Below are 14483 nucleotides of genomic sequence, written 5' to 3'. Positions count from 1 at the left end.
ACCTCGGTTCTCCTTGCTCATGCATCTCCTGCTAACGACCCTCATAAACCCCTCGGGGCCATGAGGTTCATCTTCCTCTTATTCTTTAGAGGACATAGCATGCTGTGCACACGGCAGGCCTGGACCAAGGCATTCTGTCCTCATTCAGCTGACCCCATGCATGGCTTATGCCTTTAGGTCTTTGTGCTTATGCTTAAGTCATTTACCGGCACTGCGACTGTTTTCCAAGCAGGAAGATGGGGTGAAGGAAAGCAGGACAAGATGCAGTTTTCAGCATAGAAACCAGAAGCAAAGAGGCTAAGAAAAGATTGCGGAAACCTGTCTCACGGCAGAACGCAGTATGTTGAGTCTAAGCATTAAGCAGCATCTTTTTAACTTTCAAGTTTGATTTCTAAAGACGCATGTTGCCTGAGCAAGAAGCCCGGCGGGGGAGGAGGAGGAAGAGGAAGGAAGACCAGGAGTCAGGAATGGCTGTTTCTCAGGTAAAGTTAATTCCTCAGGGATTCTCCGTCTGTCCTTCCTGAGATGCCCTCCTTTGGCCTCACTCATCTTGTCTGACCCTGTCCCTTCCCAGTCACCCGGGGCCTCCCCTCAGGGCCTGTCCCCTCCACTTATGACCCAGTGACCTGGAGCTTGTGAAGAGGCCCCCTTGGGCATCGTCCTGGGCTTCACACCCGTGGACTGGAGACATAGCGTCGGGCAGGGATTGGGCCCCATCTGGATGCACAGTCTGCGGTCACCCAGGATCAAGAAGCTGCACTCCAAAGTCAGGAGTTTTTGAATCCGACCAGGAACCGTGAGATTACAGGTTCAATCCCTGGCCTCGGTCAGTGGATAAAGGGTCTGGTGTTGCCGTGAGCTGTGGTGTAAGTTGCAGGCACAGCTTGGATCTGATATTGCTGTGGTGGTGGTGTAGGCTCTAGCTCCAATTGGACCCCTAGCCTGGGAACCTCCATGTGCTGCAGGTACGGCCCTAAAAAAAAAAAAATAGAGGAGAAAAAAAAAGGTTTTTTTTTGTTTGTTGTTCGGGTTTGTTTGTTTGCTTGCTTTTAATGGTTGCACCCACAGCATTTGGCAGTTCCCAGGCTAGAGGTTGAATCGGAGCCTACCCCACAGCCACAGCAATGTCAGACCCGAGCCACGTCTTTGACCTGCGCCACAGCTCAGGGCAACACCAGATCCTTAACCCACGAGTGAGGCCAAGGATTGAACCCACATCCTCCATGGATACTGTGTCGGGTTCTTGACCCTCTGGGCCCCGACGGGAAGCCCCCAGATCCATTCTTTTTCTGGTATGTATCTAGTTGCTCAGCATCGTTTGTTACTGAGAATGTCCTTTCCTCCTCTGTGTGGTCTTGGCACCCTCGCCTGTGCATTTTGCATCTTTCACGAGATTATTTCTGGTGTTCTCATCTGTTCCGTTGGTTTATGAATCTGTGTTTATGCCAGTGCCACATGATATTGATTACTTTGTAATGTTTTGAAATCTTAAAATCATGGCCTCCATCTCATCTCTCGAATATGTTGAGCTCATCGGGTGAAGAGCAAGACTAATGTCCATGAGGATGTGAGTTCGATCCCTGGCCTCACTCACATGCAGCACAGGTTGCAGATGTGGCTCAGACCTGGCGTTGCTGGGGCTGTGGTGTAGGCTGGCAGCTGTAGCTCCAATTTGACTCTTAGGCCAGGAACTAACATATGCTGCAGGTGTGGCCTTAAAAAAAAAAAAAAAAAAAGAGTATTTTCTCTGTTTTATTCCATGAGATTCCCTGTGAATTTTACCATGATTTTTTTCTTTTACTGCAAAAATTGCCTTTGAGGTTGCTGCAGCTGAGGCTTGGGTCGCTTGGATCTGATCCCTGCCCAAGAATTCCATGTGCCGCAGGGCAGCCAAAAAGAAAAAAAAAATTGTCTTGGAAATTTTGACAGACATTCCATTGAACCTATATCACATTTTCAGTCACATGGTCATTTTATTTTAAGTCATCCAATTCACGTATACAGTTTATCTTTAAATTTTTTTATGGAGTTCCCATCGTGGCTCAGTGGTTAATGAATCCGACTAGGAACCATGAGGTTGTGGGTTCGGTCCCTGCCCTGGCTCAGTGGGTTAACGATCTGGTGTTGCCGTGAGCTACAGTGTGGGTTGCAGACGCGGCTCGGATCCCGAGTTGCTGTGGCTCTGGCATAGGCTGGTAGCTACAGCTCCGATTGGGCCCCTAGCCTGGGACCCTCCATATGCCACGGAGCAGCCCAAGAAATGGCAAAAAGACAAAAAAAACTAAAAAAAAAAATGATTTTTTTTTATATATCCTTGGATTTCTTTTTGCACCATTGAGCAGTTTTCGGTGTACCAGTCTTTCACCTACTTGGGGAGTTTTTCCCTAAGAGTGTTCTGTCGCTTTTGTTGCTATAGTAGATAGGATTGTGTCCTAAGTTTCATTGGAATTTGTTGATTGTGTGTAGATATGCAAGTGAATTTTAGGTGCTAATTTTTTTCTTTTTCTTTCAGGGCCGCACCCGCGGCATATGGAGGTTCCCAGGCTAGGGGTTGAATTGGAGCTGTAGCTGCCGGGCTACACCAGAGCCACAGCAACTCAGGATCCAAGCCGCATCTGCAACCTACACCACAGCTCACGGCAGCGCCGGATCCTTAACCCACTGAGCAAGACCAGGGATCGAACCTGTAACCTCATGGTTCCTAGTCGGATTCATTAACCACTGAGCCATGGTGGGAACTCCTGTGCTATTGTCTTTTCTCTGTTTTTCTGTTAATGTTTGCTTCATGTTTGGAGAACCTTTAATGTTGTTTATATATTTATAATTATTATATCTTCTTGGTAATTTGAACCTTTTATTGTTATACAATGTTTTTTGTCTGTTGTTTCAGTTTTTGTCTTTGGCTTATTTTGTCTGATAAAATATAAGTCCCGCCTGGTCTGTTTACAATGCAGCATCTTTTCCTCCCTTTCATTTTTCACCTTCCCATCTCCTTAAATTCATCACTATGTTTCAACTCTTTTTTTTTTTTTTTTTTTTTTTTTTTAGAGCCACACCTGCAGCATATGGAGGTTCCCAGGCTAGGGGTCGAATCAGAGCTGTAGCCGCTGGCCTACACCACAGCCACAGCAACACAGGATCCAAGCCATGTCTTTGACCTACACCACAGTTAATGGCATCGCCAGATCCTTAACCCACTGAGCGAGGCCAGGGATCGAACCTGCAACCTCGTGGTTCCTAGTGGGATTAACCACTGAGCCATGGCCGGAACTCCCAACATTCAACTCTGAGACACACTCTGCATCTCTAGCTGTCACTCTCTGTTTTCCTCCTGTTACTTCCTCTTGTGGTCCCTGTTCAGAGACATTGTACAGTGGTGACAGCTGCCCTGGCTGGCCCCCTTCACTCCGCTGTAACTTCAGAGGAAATGCATTTCTTCTCCCTCCCTCCTTCCATTCTATTTTATTTTATTTTTATTTATTTAATTATTTTTGTCTTTTTGCCATTTCTTGGGCTGCTCCGTGGCATATGGAGGGTCCCAGGCTAGGGGTCGAATCAGAGCTGTAGCCACCGGCCTACGCCAGAGCCACAGCAACTCGGGATCTGAGCCGCATCTACAACCTACACCGCAGCTCACGGCAACGCCAGATTGTTAAGCCACTGAGCAAGGGCAGGGACCGAACCCGCAACCTCATGGTTCCTAGTCGGATTCGTTAACCCCTGCGCCATAATGGGAACTCCCCTCCCTTCCATTTAAAAAAATTTTTTGTCCACAGCGAGCAGCAGCTTGATGTGGGATCTCAGTGTCCAGACCAGGGATTGAACCTGGGCTGCAGCATTGAAAGTGCAGCATCCTACCTAATAGACCACCAGGGAAATTACAAGTGTTTCCTTCTGATTATGATATTTTGGTGAAACATTCCATATTAATTATAATATATTTTTCCATATTCTTTATAGTCATGAGTTTTAATTGTCCAGTAAGCTTTTTTTTTTTTTTTCTTTGACTCATCTTCAGCATGGGGAATTTCCTGGGCTAGCGATCGAACCCAAGCCACAGTAGCAACCTGAGCTGCAGTAGTGAACACCAGGTCCTTAACCCGCTGAACCACAAGAGAACTCTTCTTCAATAAGTTTTGTTTTGTTTGTTTGTTTGTTCATTTTTGGCTGCTTCTTGCCATATGGAGTTCCTGGATGTGAAAGTCCATGGTTTTGTTTTGGTTTTTAATTTTATGGCCACCCCGTAAAATGTGGCATGTGGAAGTTCGAAGCTGCAGTTGCAGCAATGCCCAGTTCTGTGAGCCAGTGCACTGGGCCAGGGATCAAACCCACATCATTGCAGCAGTCTGACCTGTTGCAATCGGATTCTTCACCCACTGCGCCACCGCAGGAACTCCTGTTTTTGTTTTTGCTTTTTTTGGCTGTGCCTATGGCAGGCAAAATTCCCCGGGCCAGGGATCAAACCCAACCCACAGCTGTGCCCCACACCACTGCAGTGACAACATCAGATCCTTAACCCACTTATACCACAAGGGAACTCTTCTGAAATTGGATTTTCGATATGTTCTCTGGCCTTGAAATTTTTCCTTTCTTCCTTCCTTTTTTTAGGGCCAAACCTGCAGCATATGGAGTTCCTGGGCGAGGAGCCCACTTGGAGCTGCAGCTTCTGGCCTGCAGCACAGCCATGGCAGTGATGGATATGAGCTGAATCCTGTGACTTAGGCTGCAGCTTATGGCCACGCTGGATGCTTAACCTCCTGAGCAAGGCCCGGGATCGAACCAGCATCCTCATGGATACTAGTTGAGTTCTAAACTTACTGAGCCTCAGCGGGAACTCCTGGCCTGGAACTTTCCTAGGTTCTCATGTTTATGGTTGAAGTAGTAGTAAGATTACTAACATGCTGTGTCTGTGTGTGAGTGTGTCCACATCTGTTACCTTTTATTTCCTCCCGAGTTGTTCACTTTGAACTTCTTTCAAGTTTTTGCGGGGAACCGTCTGTTTGTGTGCTTCTGATACGCTACTCTTATTTAAATTTTTGCTTCTGTATCTTCGTTCAGGGCTGGCTGTGTCATTTCTTAGCTTCTTGAGCTGAGCTGAGTTTCCCCAAGAATCTGAGAGTTTTCACCTCTGTACGATGGGAGCAAATCTTTCCGTGCTGAGCTGCGATGCTGATTAAGAAAGTTCTTACTTATAGGCGTTCCTGCTGTGGCACAGTGGATTAAGGATCCAGCTGTGTTTCTGTGGTAGCGAGGGTTTGATCCCTGGCCCGGTACAGTGGGTTAAGGGTCCGGCCATGCTGCTGCTGTGGTGTAGGTTGCAGCTGTGGCTCAGATTGGATCCATGGCTGGGGACTTTTCTATATGCCACAGGTGTGATCAAGAAAGAAAAAACAAGTTCATACCTATGAAGTATTTAAAGTAATGCTTAGCTTATCAGAAGTTTCAAACATCTTTATTTATTGCTGTTGTTACTATTATCATAATTTTTTTTTTGTCTTTTTGCCATTTTGGGGGCCATTCCTGTGTCATATGGAGGTTCCCAGGCTAGGGGTCGAATCGGAGCTGTAGCCGCTGGCCTATGCCAGAGCCACAGCAACGCAGGATCTGAGCCGCGTCTGCAACCTACACCACAGCTCATGGCAACGCCGGATCCTTAACCCACTGAGCAAGGGCAGGGATTGAACCCGCAACCTCATGGTTCCTAGTCGGATTCATTAACCACTGAGCCACGACAGGAACTCCACTGTCATCATAATTTAAAATTTAGACTTTTTTTTTTTTTTTTTTTAAAGCACTGTGGACTTGGTCATCTCTGAAAGTAAAGACTCACCTTATGGCCCTTGGGGAAACGGGTTTTCCTTTCAGGGACCATTGACCTTGGAGGACGTGGCCATCGAGTTCTCCCCGGAGGAGTGGGCCTGCCTGGACCCTGCCCAGAGGGCCTTGTACTGGGACGTGATGCTGGAGACCTGCAGGAACCTGCTCTCCCTGGGTGAGCATCGCTTCCCTCGAGGGCTGGCATCTGCCCCTGGGTGTCTTTGCATTTCTGTTACGTGGCTCTTTTGAGCCCGTTTTGCGTTATTGATCTGGAATCTCTGTTGACTCCGTGAAAAACTTCAGGAGGAGGCATTAGGAGTTTAAACCTAGCTTTTCCTCAGATGCTCTGCCCACTTCGTGATGCATCAGAGGTGGTTTCAGAGCCGGTGCATTCATACAAGTCAGCAGGCGCCTTTGAACACACCCACTCGCCTGTTTTCTGTGCTTTTTTGCTTTTGGAGTTCGAGGCAAAGAGCTTCATTTCTGCATGTTGTGTGTCGTCAGTCAGGGGGCAGGCCAGGCAAATTTTTGAAGTGTTTTTCTCTCCCCATCTGTACTCACCTCAGTTGCAGTTGGACAAGGAATAAGATTCTGGAAAAGCCATCTTTCTTACGTGCTGGAATGTCTCTTTCTCATCCGAATATTTAACCCATTCTGGAGCAAGAGAAAGAGCCCTGGGCTGTGGAGAGTGACGTGAATGCCTTGGGGGGTGTATCAGAGTGTGGACAGGGATCAGATCTCAGAAGGCCCGGGGGGAGGCCTTGTCTTTAAAGAGTGTTTGGGAAACTCTCCCCTCCCTGGAACGTTCGCTGGGGATACAGAATTTTATTTATTATTTGAGCTCTGGGAGGACATTTTTCTTCTCCACAACTTAGCCCTCTGTCCTTCATCATGTAAAATGTATTCTTTCTCCCTCCAGGGGGGCTGCAGCTTTGACAGAGGCAGAGTCGTTATCGTGATCCTCTGTGCGAGTCATCAGGTGCCCGTGAACTTGTTGCTTGATTTTGGGGCTCCTGAGGGGGACGTTTTTAAAGGGCCCACTTACCCTGTCATCTCTGCTTCCAGACTTGATTCCATTGGATGCTCAGTTCTCAGCCCATGTAGATCATATGTGAGGCCTCCAGACTCTGATGCCTGAACCTCGCCCGGTTCCATCCTCATCTCTTGTTCTCAGGAGACCTCGTCCGAAGATGGACAAACACTGGCTGCTCTCTGAGTCCGTCTGGCCCCTCAGAGCCTGCATGCAGCTGCCTCAAGCCCTGTCTGTGTGTTGACACCCCTCAGACCCACCTTCACTCTTGTCTGTAATGTGGAGGTGGATTCCATCTTATGTCACTGTTACTTGGAAAAACTAAGGACAGTGGACAGAGAGAGAGCCTATCTTTGATTCTTTGATTCCCATTCCTAAAGGGGAGCTTTTTTTTTTTTTTTTTGGTCTTTTTAGGGCCACACTCTTGGCACACGGAAGTTCCTAGGTTAGGGGTTGAATTGGAGCTGGAGCTGCCGGCCACAGCCACAGCAACGTGGGATCTAAACCATGTCTGCAGCCTACACCACAGGTCATAGCAACGCCAGATCCTTCGCCCACTGAGCAAGGCCAGGGATTGAACCTGCGTCCTCATGGTTCCTGGTCGGATTTGCTACTGCTGAGCCACAACGGGAACTCCTAGAATGACATCTCAGTGTGAACCAGAATTCATTTTGCTCAATAGACGATCCTTCCCCAGTTAATGTTCCTGGCACCCTTGGGGAACATCCTTTGACCCCATACGCAAGCGTTTATTTGTTTTCTCTGTTGGATGCCATTGATCTCTCTGCCATCATGCCAGGACTGCACTGCTTTGGGTATTTTAGGTTGCTAAGAGGTTTGGAATAATTGTGAAGCTTCCAGCTTCATTCTTTTCAATCTTGTTTTCTGTGTGGAGCATCTTTTGAGATTGCGTGTGACTTTTACCTATTTCTTCAGGACACCCTTGGGATGTTAGTAGCGACTGGGTAGACTCTGCTGCTTATGTAGGGTGGTATTTACATTCCGATGATACTGACTTCCAGCCCAAGAAGTGGGGATAACTTTTCTCATATTTTCTCGTATTTTTCAGCCGTGTCTCTAGTTTGTAGTGCACATACTTTTCTGTTTTGGATCCTCACCCAGGGAGAGCCAGTTCCTGGGGGCGTTTTCCTGGTTTCAGAAATGCTAAGAACATCATCTCGTCCTCTCTGGGAATATGATGTATGTTTTTAGTGAGTCGACACACGGAAATACAACCTGTGCAATAATCAGGTTGATATATGACGTGGCAAGTCGTGTAACAGATGTCAAGTTCATTTCAACTTACAACGTTTTTTTGTTTGTTTGTCTGTCTGTTTTGCCTTTTCTAGGGCCACTTCCCGCGGCATATGGAGGTTCCCAGGCTAGGGGTCGAATCAGAGCTGTAGCCGTCAGCCTACGCCACAGCCACGGCAATGCTGGATCCGAGTGGCATCTGCAACCTACACCACAACTCACGGCAACACTGGATCCTTAAGCCACGGAGCAAGGCCAGGGATCGAACCCGCAACCTCATGGTTCCTAGTCAGATTCATTAACCACTGCGCCACCACGGGAATGCCATCAACTTACAACATGTAAATCTTTCATTCTTTCCCTTACTCATAAAAGAAGTCCTGGAGTTAAAACGGGAGTTAAAACGGGACCGTTGTATGCGACTTGCTAAATCAACTCTTCTTTTTCTTAAAGGTCAGTGTCTCAGTTGCCTCCGTGCAGTTTTGTTCTCACACATGCGCACCGTCACAAGCTGAGCCCCGTGCTCCCTTGTGGGCACCCACCTGTCCCTCCTCAGGCTCTTTCTCGGGCCCCATCTTCCTCCCTTGATGTGGGTGGACACACTGTTATTTCCTGGCATATTTCGTTTATTGTCCTGAACTTCCCCGTCTCCACAGCACTTTTCCACTCAGCCCTCCTCCGCCTTCCACCTCGATACTTACACTGTCAACATAACACCCCTTTCTCTATGGACAGATGTTCTTAGGCCATCACAGCCCTGACGACTCCGAAACCACTTCCAGGAGCTCCCGTGATGGCTCCGCGGAAGTGAGTCTGACGGGTTTGGCCTTGCCGTGAGCTGTGGTGTAGGTTGTAGACACGACTCGGATCCCGCGTTGTTGTGGCTGTGGTGGAGGCCGGTGGTCACAGCTCCAATTTGACCCCATACGCTGTGGGTGCGGCCCTAAAAAGTTAAAAAGAAGAAGAAGAAGAAAAGAAACCGTTTCAGGAAGGGATGGTGACAACCTTGGGAGTTACACAGCTCCTTTCTTCTCGAATCTCCCTGGACATTTGCCTTTAAACTCCTGCTTTTGTTGGAGTATTTTGTAGTCTGTTCTCCTCGGGAGGCCTTCATGTTCAAGAAGCCAAAAGCACGTCGTCTCAGCCTGTCAGGCGAGGTTCACACGCTGGTTCTCAAGACTTTCTGTGTCAGTTGGGATCATGTACAGAAACCTGTGATTTCACCCCCCTGACTTGAAAATTTGTGATAGTTTCCCCCATGCCTTTTTATTTAAAAAAAAAATTTTTTTTTGGCTGTGCCTGCAACATATAAAAATGGCCATGCCAGGGATCAAACTCGTGCTGCAACAGTGACCCAAACCACAGCCTTGGCAATGGTAGGTCCTTAACCATAGGCTACCAGACAACTCCTCGAGCCTTATCTTTTTTTTCTTTCTTTTTTTTTTTTTTAAATGCTTTTTAAGGGCTACATTCACAGTATATGAAGGTTCCCAGGCTAGGGGTCAAATCAGAGCTACAGCTGCCGGCTTAGCCACAGCCACAGCCTCACCAGATCTGAGCCACGTCTGCAACCTACACCACAGTTCACAATAATGCCAGATCCTTAACCCACTGAGCGAGGCCAGGGATCGAACCTGCAACCTCGTGGTTCCTAGTCGGATTCATTTCCACTGTGCCACGATGGGAGCTCCTTCTTTTCTTTCTTTCTTTTCCTTTTTTTTTTTTTTTTTTTTTTTTTTTTTTTTTTTTTTTTTGCTTTTTCTTGAGACTTTCAAAGGAAATTGGTAATGTTAGATGGCTTGAAATGGTGCAGATTTTTACAGCAAAAGAATCAAAATTTGCTTTTATATAAAAAGATATGTTAATATTTTGTCGTTTATTATGGTATCCCTTTTTTGCATTATATATTTTATGCTTTTCTTTTGCAATTTATTCTCAACAGTATTTGGTGTAACCCTAGTTAATTTTTTTTTTTTTTTTTCTGTCTTTTTGCCTTTTCTAGGGCCGATTCCGTGGTATGTGGAGGTTCCCAGGCTAGGGATCGAATTGGAGCTGTAGCCACCAACCTACACCACAGCCACAGCAACGTGGGATCCGAGCCGCGTCTGCATCCCACACCATGGCTCACAGCAACACTGGATCCTTAACCCACTGAGCAAGGGCAGGGCCGAACCCGCAACCTCATGGTTCCTAGTCGGATTCGTTAACCACTGTGCCACAACAGGAACTCCAACCCTAGTTAAATTTAAATAAATTCACAGATTGCTTGCTCTTCATGGCATATATTTTGGTGCTAGTGAACTGCATATTTTAGGGCACTGTACAGGTAGGGAGTTGCTCCATCTATTGGCTGTTTATATAACTGGAGACTATGTCATTTATTAATATTTCATTGTGGTTTAGAGGTGATGGTCTTTCAGAACGTTTTTGCTTTTTTTCTTTAGGACCACACCTACTGCATATGGACGTTTGCAGGGTAGGGGTCACATTCGGAGCTGCAGCTGCTGGCCTATGCCACAGCCGCAGCAATGCTGGATCCAGGCCTCATCTACAACCTACACCATAGCTCACAGCAATACCGGATCTTTAACCCACTGAGCAAGGCTAGGGATCCAACCCACATCCTCATGGATACTAGTCGTGTTTGTTAGCACTCGGCTACAGTGGGAACTCTCCAGAAGTTTTTATGTTGCTTCATGGGTACACAGTTTTACACGAAGAATTTAGAAGAGCATGTTGTTTTTTAAAACTGTTTTATCAAATTCTCCATTTTGGAGTTCCCGCTGTGGCTCAGCAGGATGGATGGTTTCTCTGCAGGGGCAGGGATGCAGATTTGGTTACGCCCAGCACAGTGAATGAAGGCTCTAGCGTGACCACAGCTGCAGTAAAGACTGCAGCTCTGACTCAGATTTGATGGCTGGCCTGCGAACTCCATATGCCGTGGAGCAGCTGAAAAAGAAAAAAAAAAGTTCTCCGTTTCCTCTGTCCTATATTTGGTTCTCATTTTGAACCTGCCACTCGTTGAGATTATTCACTGAGTAAGCCAGTTATGGATTAGATATTGTCGGGTTTTTTAGCATGCATTTACATTTAGTAAGAATGCGCAGTGTATGTATAGGATAATATTATTTTTCTCCTCAATTATGAGGCACCAGTATATTTAATAGTGATTGGTATGTGCTTTGGGGTCCTGTGATAGCTAACAGAAGTTTTAGCTCTCAAACAATAGCTAAATTGTTATCAATGTGTTTTTGTCATAGGCTGTTTGAAAGTTGGATGCCCCAAAATTAGACAGATTACCTCTGATCACTTTGTCTTTAGTAAAGAATCATTCCTTTTATGTTTCATAAAGGTTTTAATAATATGATTGGGACGCTTCATAACCCTGTTTGGTGTAAGAACTAATTTCAGTGTGATATCATGCATTTAACATGAAATATTTACTTTTTTTTTTTTTTTTTTTTTTGTCTTTTGACTCTGGTTTTTTAGGGCTGCACCCATAGCATATGGAGATTTCCAGGCTAGGGGTCCAATCGGAGCTGTAGCTGCCGGCCTACACCACAGCCACAGCAACACGGGATCCCAACCACATCTGTGACTCACACCATAGCTCACGGCCATGCTGGACCCTTAACCCACGGAGCGAGGCCAGGGATCGAACCCATGTCCTCATGGATACTAGTCGGGTTCATTAACCCCTGAGCCACAACAGGAACTTTGAAATACATACTTATGAGTTCTAATGAATAGTATACTTACGGTTCCTTATATCTTGTAGGGATCTCTCTCATACCTGTGATCAAGAAATTACAAGCCCAGGCGCACATAGATAGAGACGTATGCCAGACAGTGATGCTGGGAGGACATGAACGGAATGAAGTCAACCATTTTCACCTCAGGGAAATTCAAACACATGCCTTTGAGTCTCAGCGAAGCGATGAGGAAAGAAATGACAGAGGAAACCCTACTACCCGTAACGAACATCTCCCTGATAAGGGAGATGGACATGGTAGAAGCGCCGCTATTGGAAACAGACTGGCATCAAGCTTTTGGGATGAACTGCGTATTTTTCACAATGAAGAGACTCTTGCTGAAGTTAATCAGGCTGACAAGCGTGTCAGCGGCAGTGCCTCGTTTTCATCATTGCAGGCTTTTTCTCCCAGTGTCGAAACCTGCATTTCTCGTCCACCTGAGCAGGACCTTCTGCACCCTTCGATGCTGGCACGAGAGCAATGGGAACACGGGGAAAGCCCTTACAAACACAATCCGTGCGGGGAAACGTTTCCTCGCGGCTGGAACCCCCCTCGACGTCAGGTGAGCCATACGGGAAAGAAAGTATATAATTGTGATGTATGTTGCAGAATCTTTCGTCGAGATTCAGACCTTGCACTTCATCAAAGAACTCATAGCGGGGAGAAGCCTTCCAGACATAGCAAAGGTGTCACAACCCTTCCTCGTGGCTCCCACATCCCAGGACCTCCGAGAATCTCAGCAAACGAGAATTTCTATAAATGCAATGTATGTGCAAAAGCATTCACTCAGAGCTCCTACCTTGCCATCCACCAGAGAATTCACACTGGGGAGAAGCCGTACAAATGCAATGACTGCGGCAAGGTCTTTAGTCAAAACTCCTACCTGGCGAAGCACCGCAGAATTCACACTGGAGAGAAGCCGTACAAGTGTCACGAGTGCGGCAAGGCCTTCAGTCAAAAAGGAAACCTGGCGAGTCACTGGAAGATCCACACCGGGGAGAAGCCGTACAAGTGTCACGAGTGCGGCAAGGTCTTCAGTCAGAGATCGACCCTGGTGAGCCATCAGATAATCCACACCGGCGAGAAACATTACAGGTGCAACGAGTGTGGCAAAACCTTTTATTTTGCCTCGCACCTCATTCAGCACCAAACCATCCACTCGGGAGATAAGCCCTATAAATGTGACGTGTGCGGGAAAGTCTTCGGCCAGAACTCCTACCTTGCCATCCATCGGCGGATTCACACGGGCGAGAAGCCCTACCAGTGCCAAGACTGCGGCCGAATCTTTAATCACAGCTCGAACCTCAAGCGACATCAGATAACCCACACCGGCCAGAAACTGTGCAAATGCGACGTGTGCGGCCGAGTCTTCAGCTACAACTCCTACCTTACAATCCACCAGCGCGTGCACACAGGCGAGAAGCCTTACAAGTGCCACGCCTGCGGCAAAGTCTTCAATCGGAATTCAAATCTGACCATCCACCAGCGGGTCCACACCGGGGAGAAACCGTACGCGTGTTCTGAGTGCGGCAGCTGCTTCAGTCGCAAGGCCTACCTCACAAAGCATCAGAGTGTTCACACTAAGCCCAGACCTTGTACAGGTAAAGACTGTTGAAACGCCCTCCCTCAGAGCTCAGCCCTCACTGCACACCCGGTAATACGTATAACAGGGTCCATATTAACGTGATGTATGGGGGGGAGGCCATCCTTCAAAATCGCCCCTTCCTTTTTTTTAGTATTTATTTCTGTGGATTTTTTGCTGTGGCATGCAGCAGCGTGATGGCCTCTTAGTTCCCAGACCAGGGACTGAACTCTGGCCGCAGGGCTGAGAGCGCTGAGTCCTATAACCACTATATGTACAGAGAACACCCAACGTTGACACTGCCGCTCTCTTTTTTTTTTTTTCTTTTGGCCCATGCCCTCGGCTGTAGACGTTTCTGGGCCAGGCGTTGAAACCACGCCATAGCAGGGACCCAGAGCCACAGCGGTGGCAATGCCGGCTTTTTAACCTGCGGGGCCACCAGGGAGCTCCCAAAATTAACACTTCAGATTCATGGGAGCTTCATAGTGGGGAGGTATTATGCAAATGCCGCAAGTGTGGCCAAGCCTCACTTACCATCAGATAATCCACACTGGGCAGAAACCGTAAAAATATATTCATGCATTGAATGTGTCACAGTCTTTTTTTGTTTGTTTGTTTTTTAGGGCCGCACCTGCGGCATAAGGAGGTTCCCAGGCTAGGGGTCCATTCGGAGCTACAGCCGCCGACCTACACCACAGCAACACAGGATCCAAACCGTGTCTGCGACCTACACCACAGCTCATGGCGATGCTGGATCCTTCACCCACGGAGTGAGGCCAGGGAATAGAACCCACAACCTCCTGGTTCCTAGTGGGATTCATTTCTGCTGCACCACAGCGGGAACTCCGAATGTGTCAAAAAGTCTTTAGCCAAAATTCACAGCTTAAGGTCCACCAAAGATTGATCCTGGAGAGAAACTTGACAACTCTTATGAGTGACAAATCGGTCCGTGTCCTTTTTAGCCTGCCTTAGCCTCAGGTACTCCATGCCGGTGAGGGAACTGAAGCAAAGGTGTTAGCAGATGCCCTCATCTTGGGCATCATTGAAG

At 47.3% G+C, this 14483-nt stretch overlaps 1 long non-coding RNA gene across 1 annotated transcript in view; it reads left to right on the top strand.

The window, feature by feature from the left end:
* Nucleotides 1-14102, top strand: part of LOC106508676 — a 53213-nt gene extending 39111 nt beyond the window's left edge. The window contains exon 5 of the long non-coding RNA XR_002345352.1: nucleotides 12607-14102. This is a non-coding gene — a long non-coding RNA (zinc finger protein 665). The remainder of the gene's footprint in view (nucleotides 1-12606) is intronic.

This window comes from Sus scrofa, chromosome 6 (genome assembly GCF_000003025.6).
Source record: "Sus scrofa isolate TJ Tabasco breed Duroc chromosome 6, Sscrofa11.1, whole genome shotgun sequence".
Taxonomy (NCBI): domain Eukaryota; kingdom Metazoa; phylum Chordata; class Mammalia; order Artiodactyla; family Suidae; genus Sus; species Sus scrofa.
This window is presented reverse-complemented; position numbering and strand designations above follow the sequence as displayed.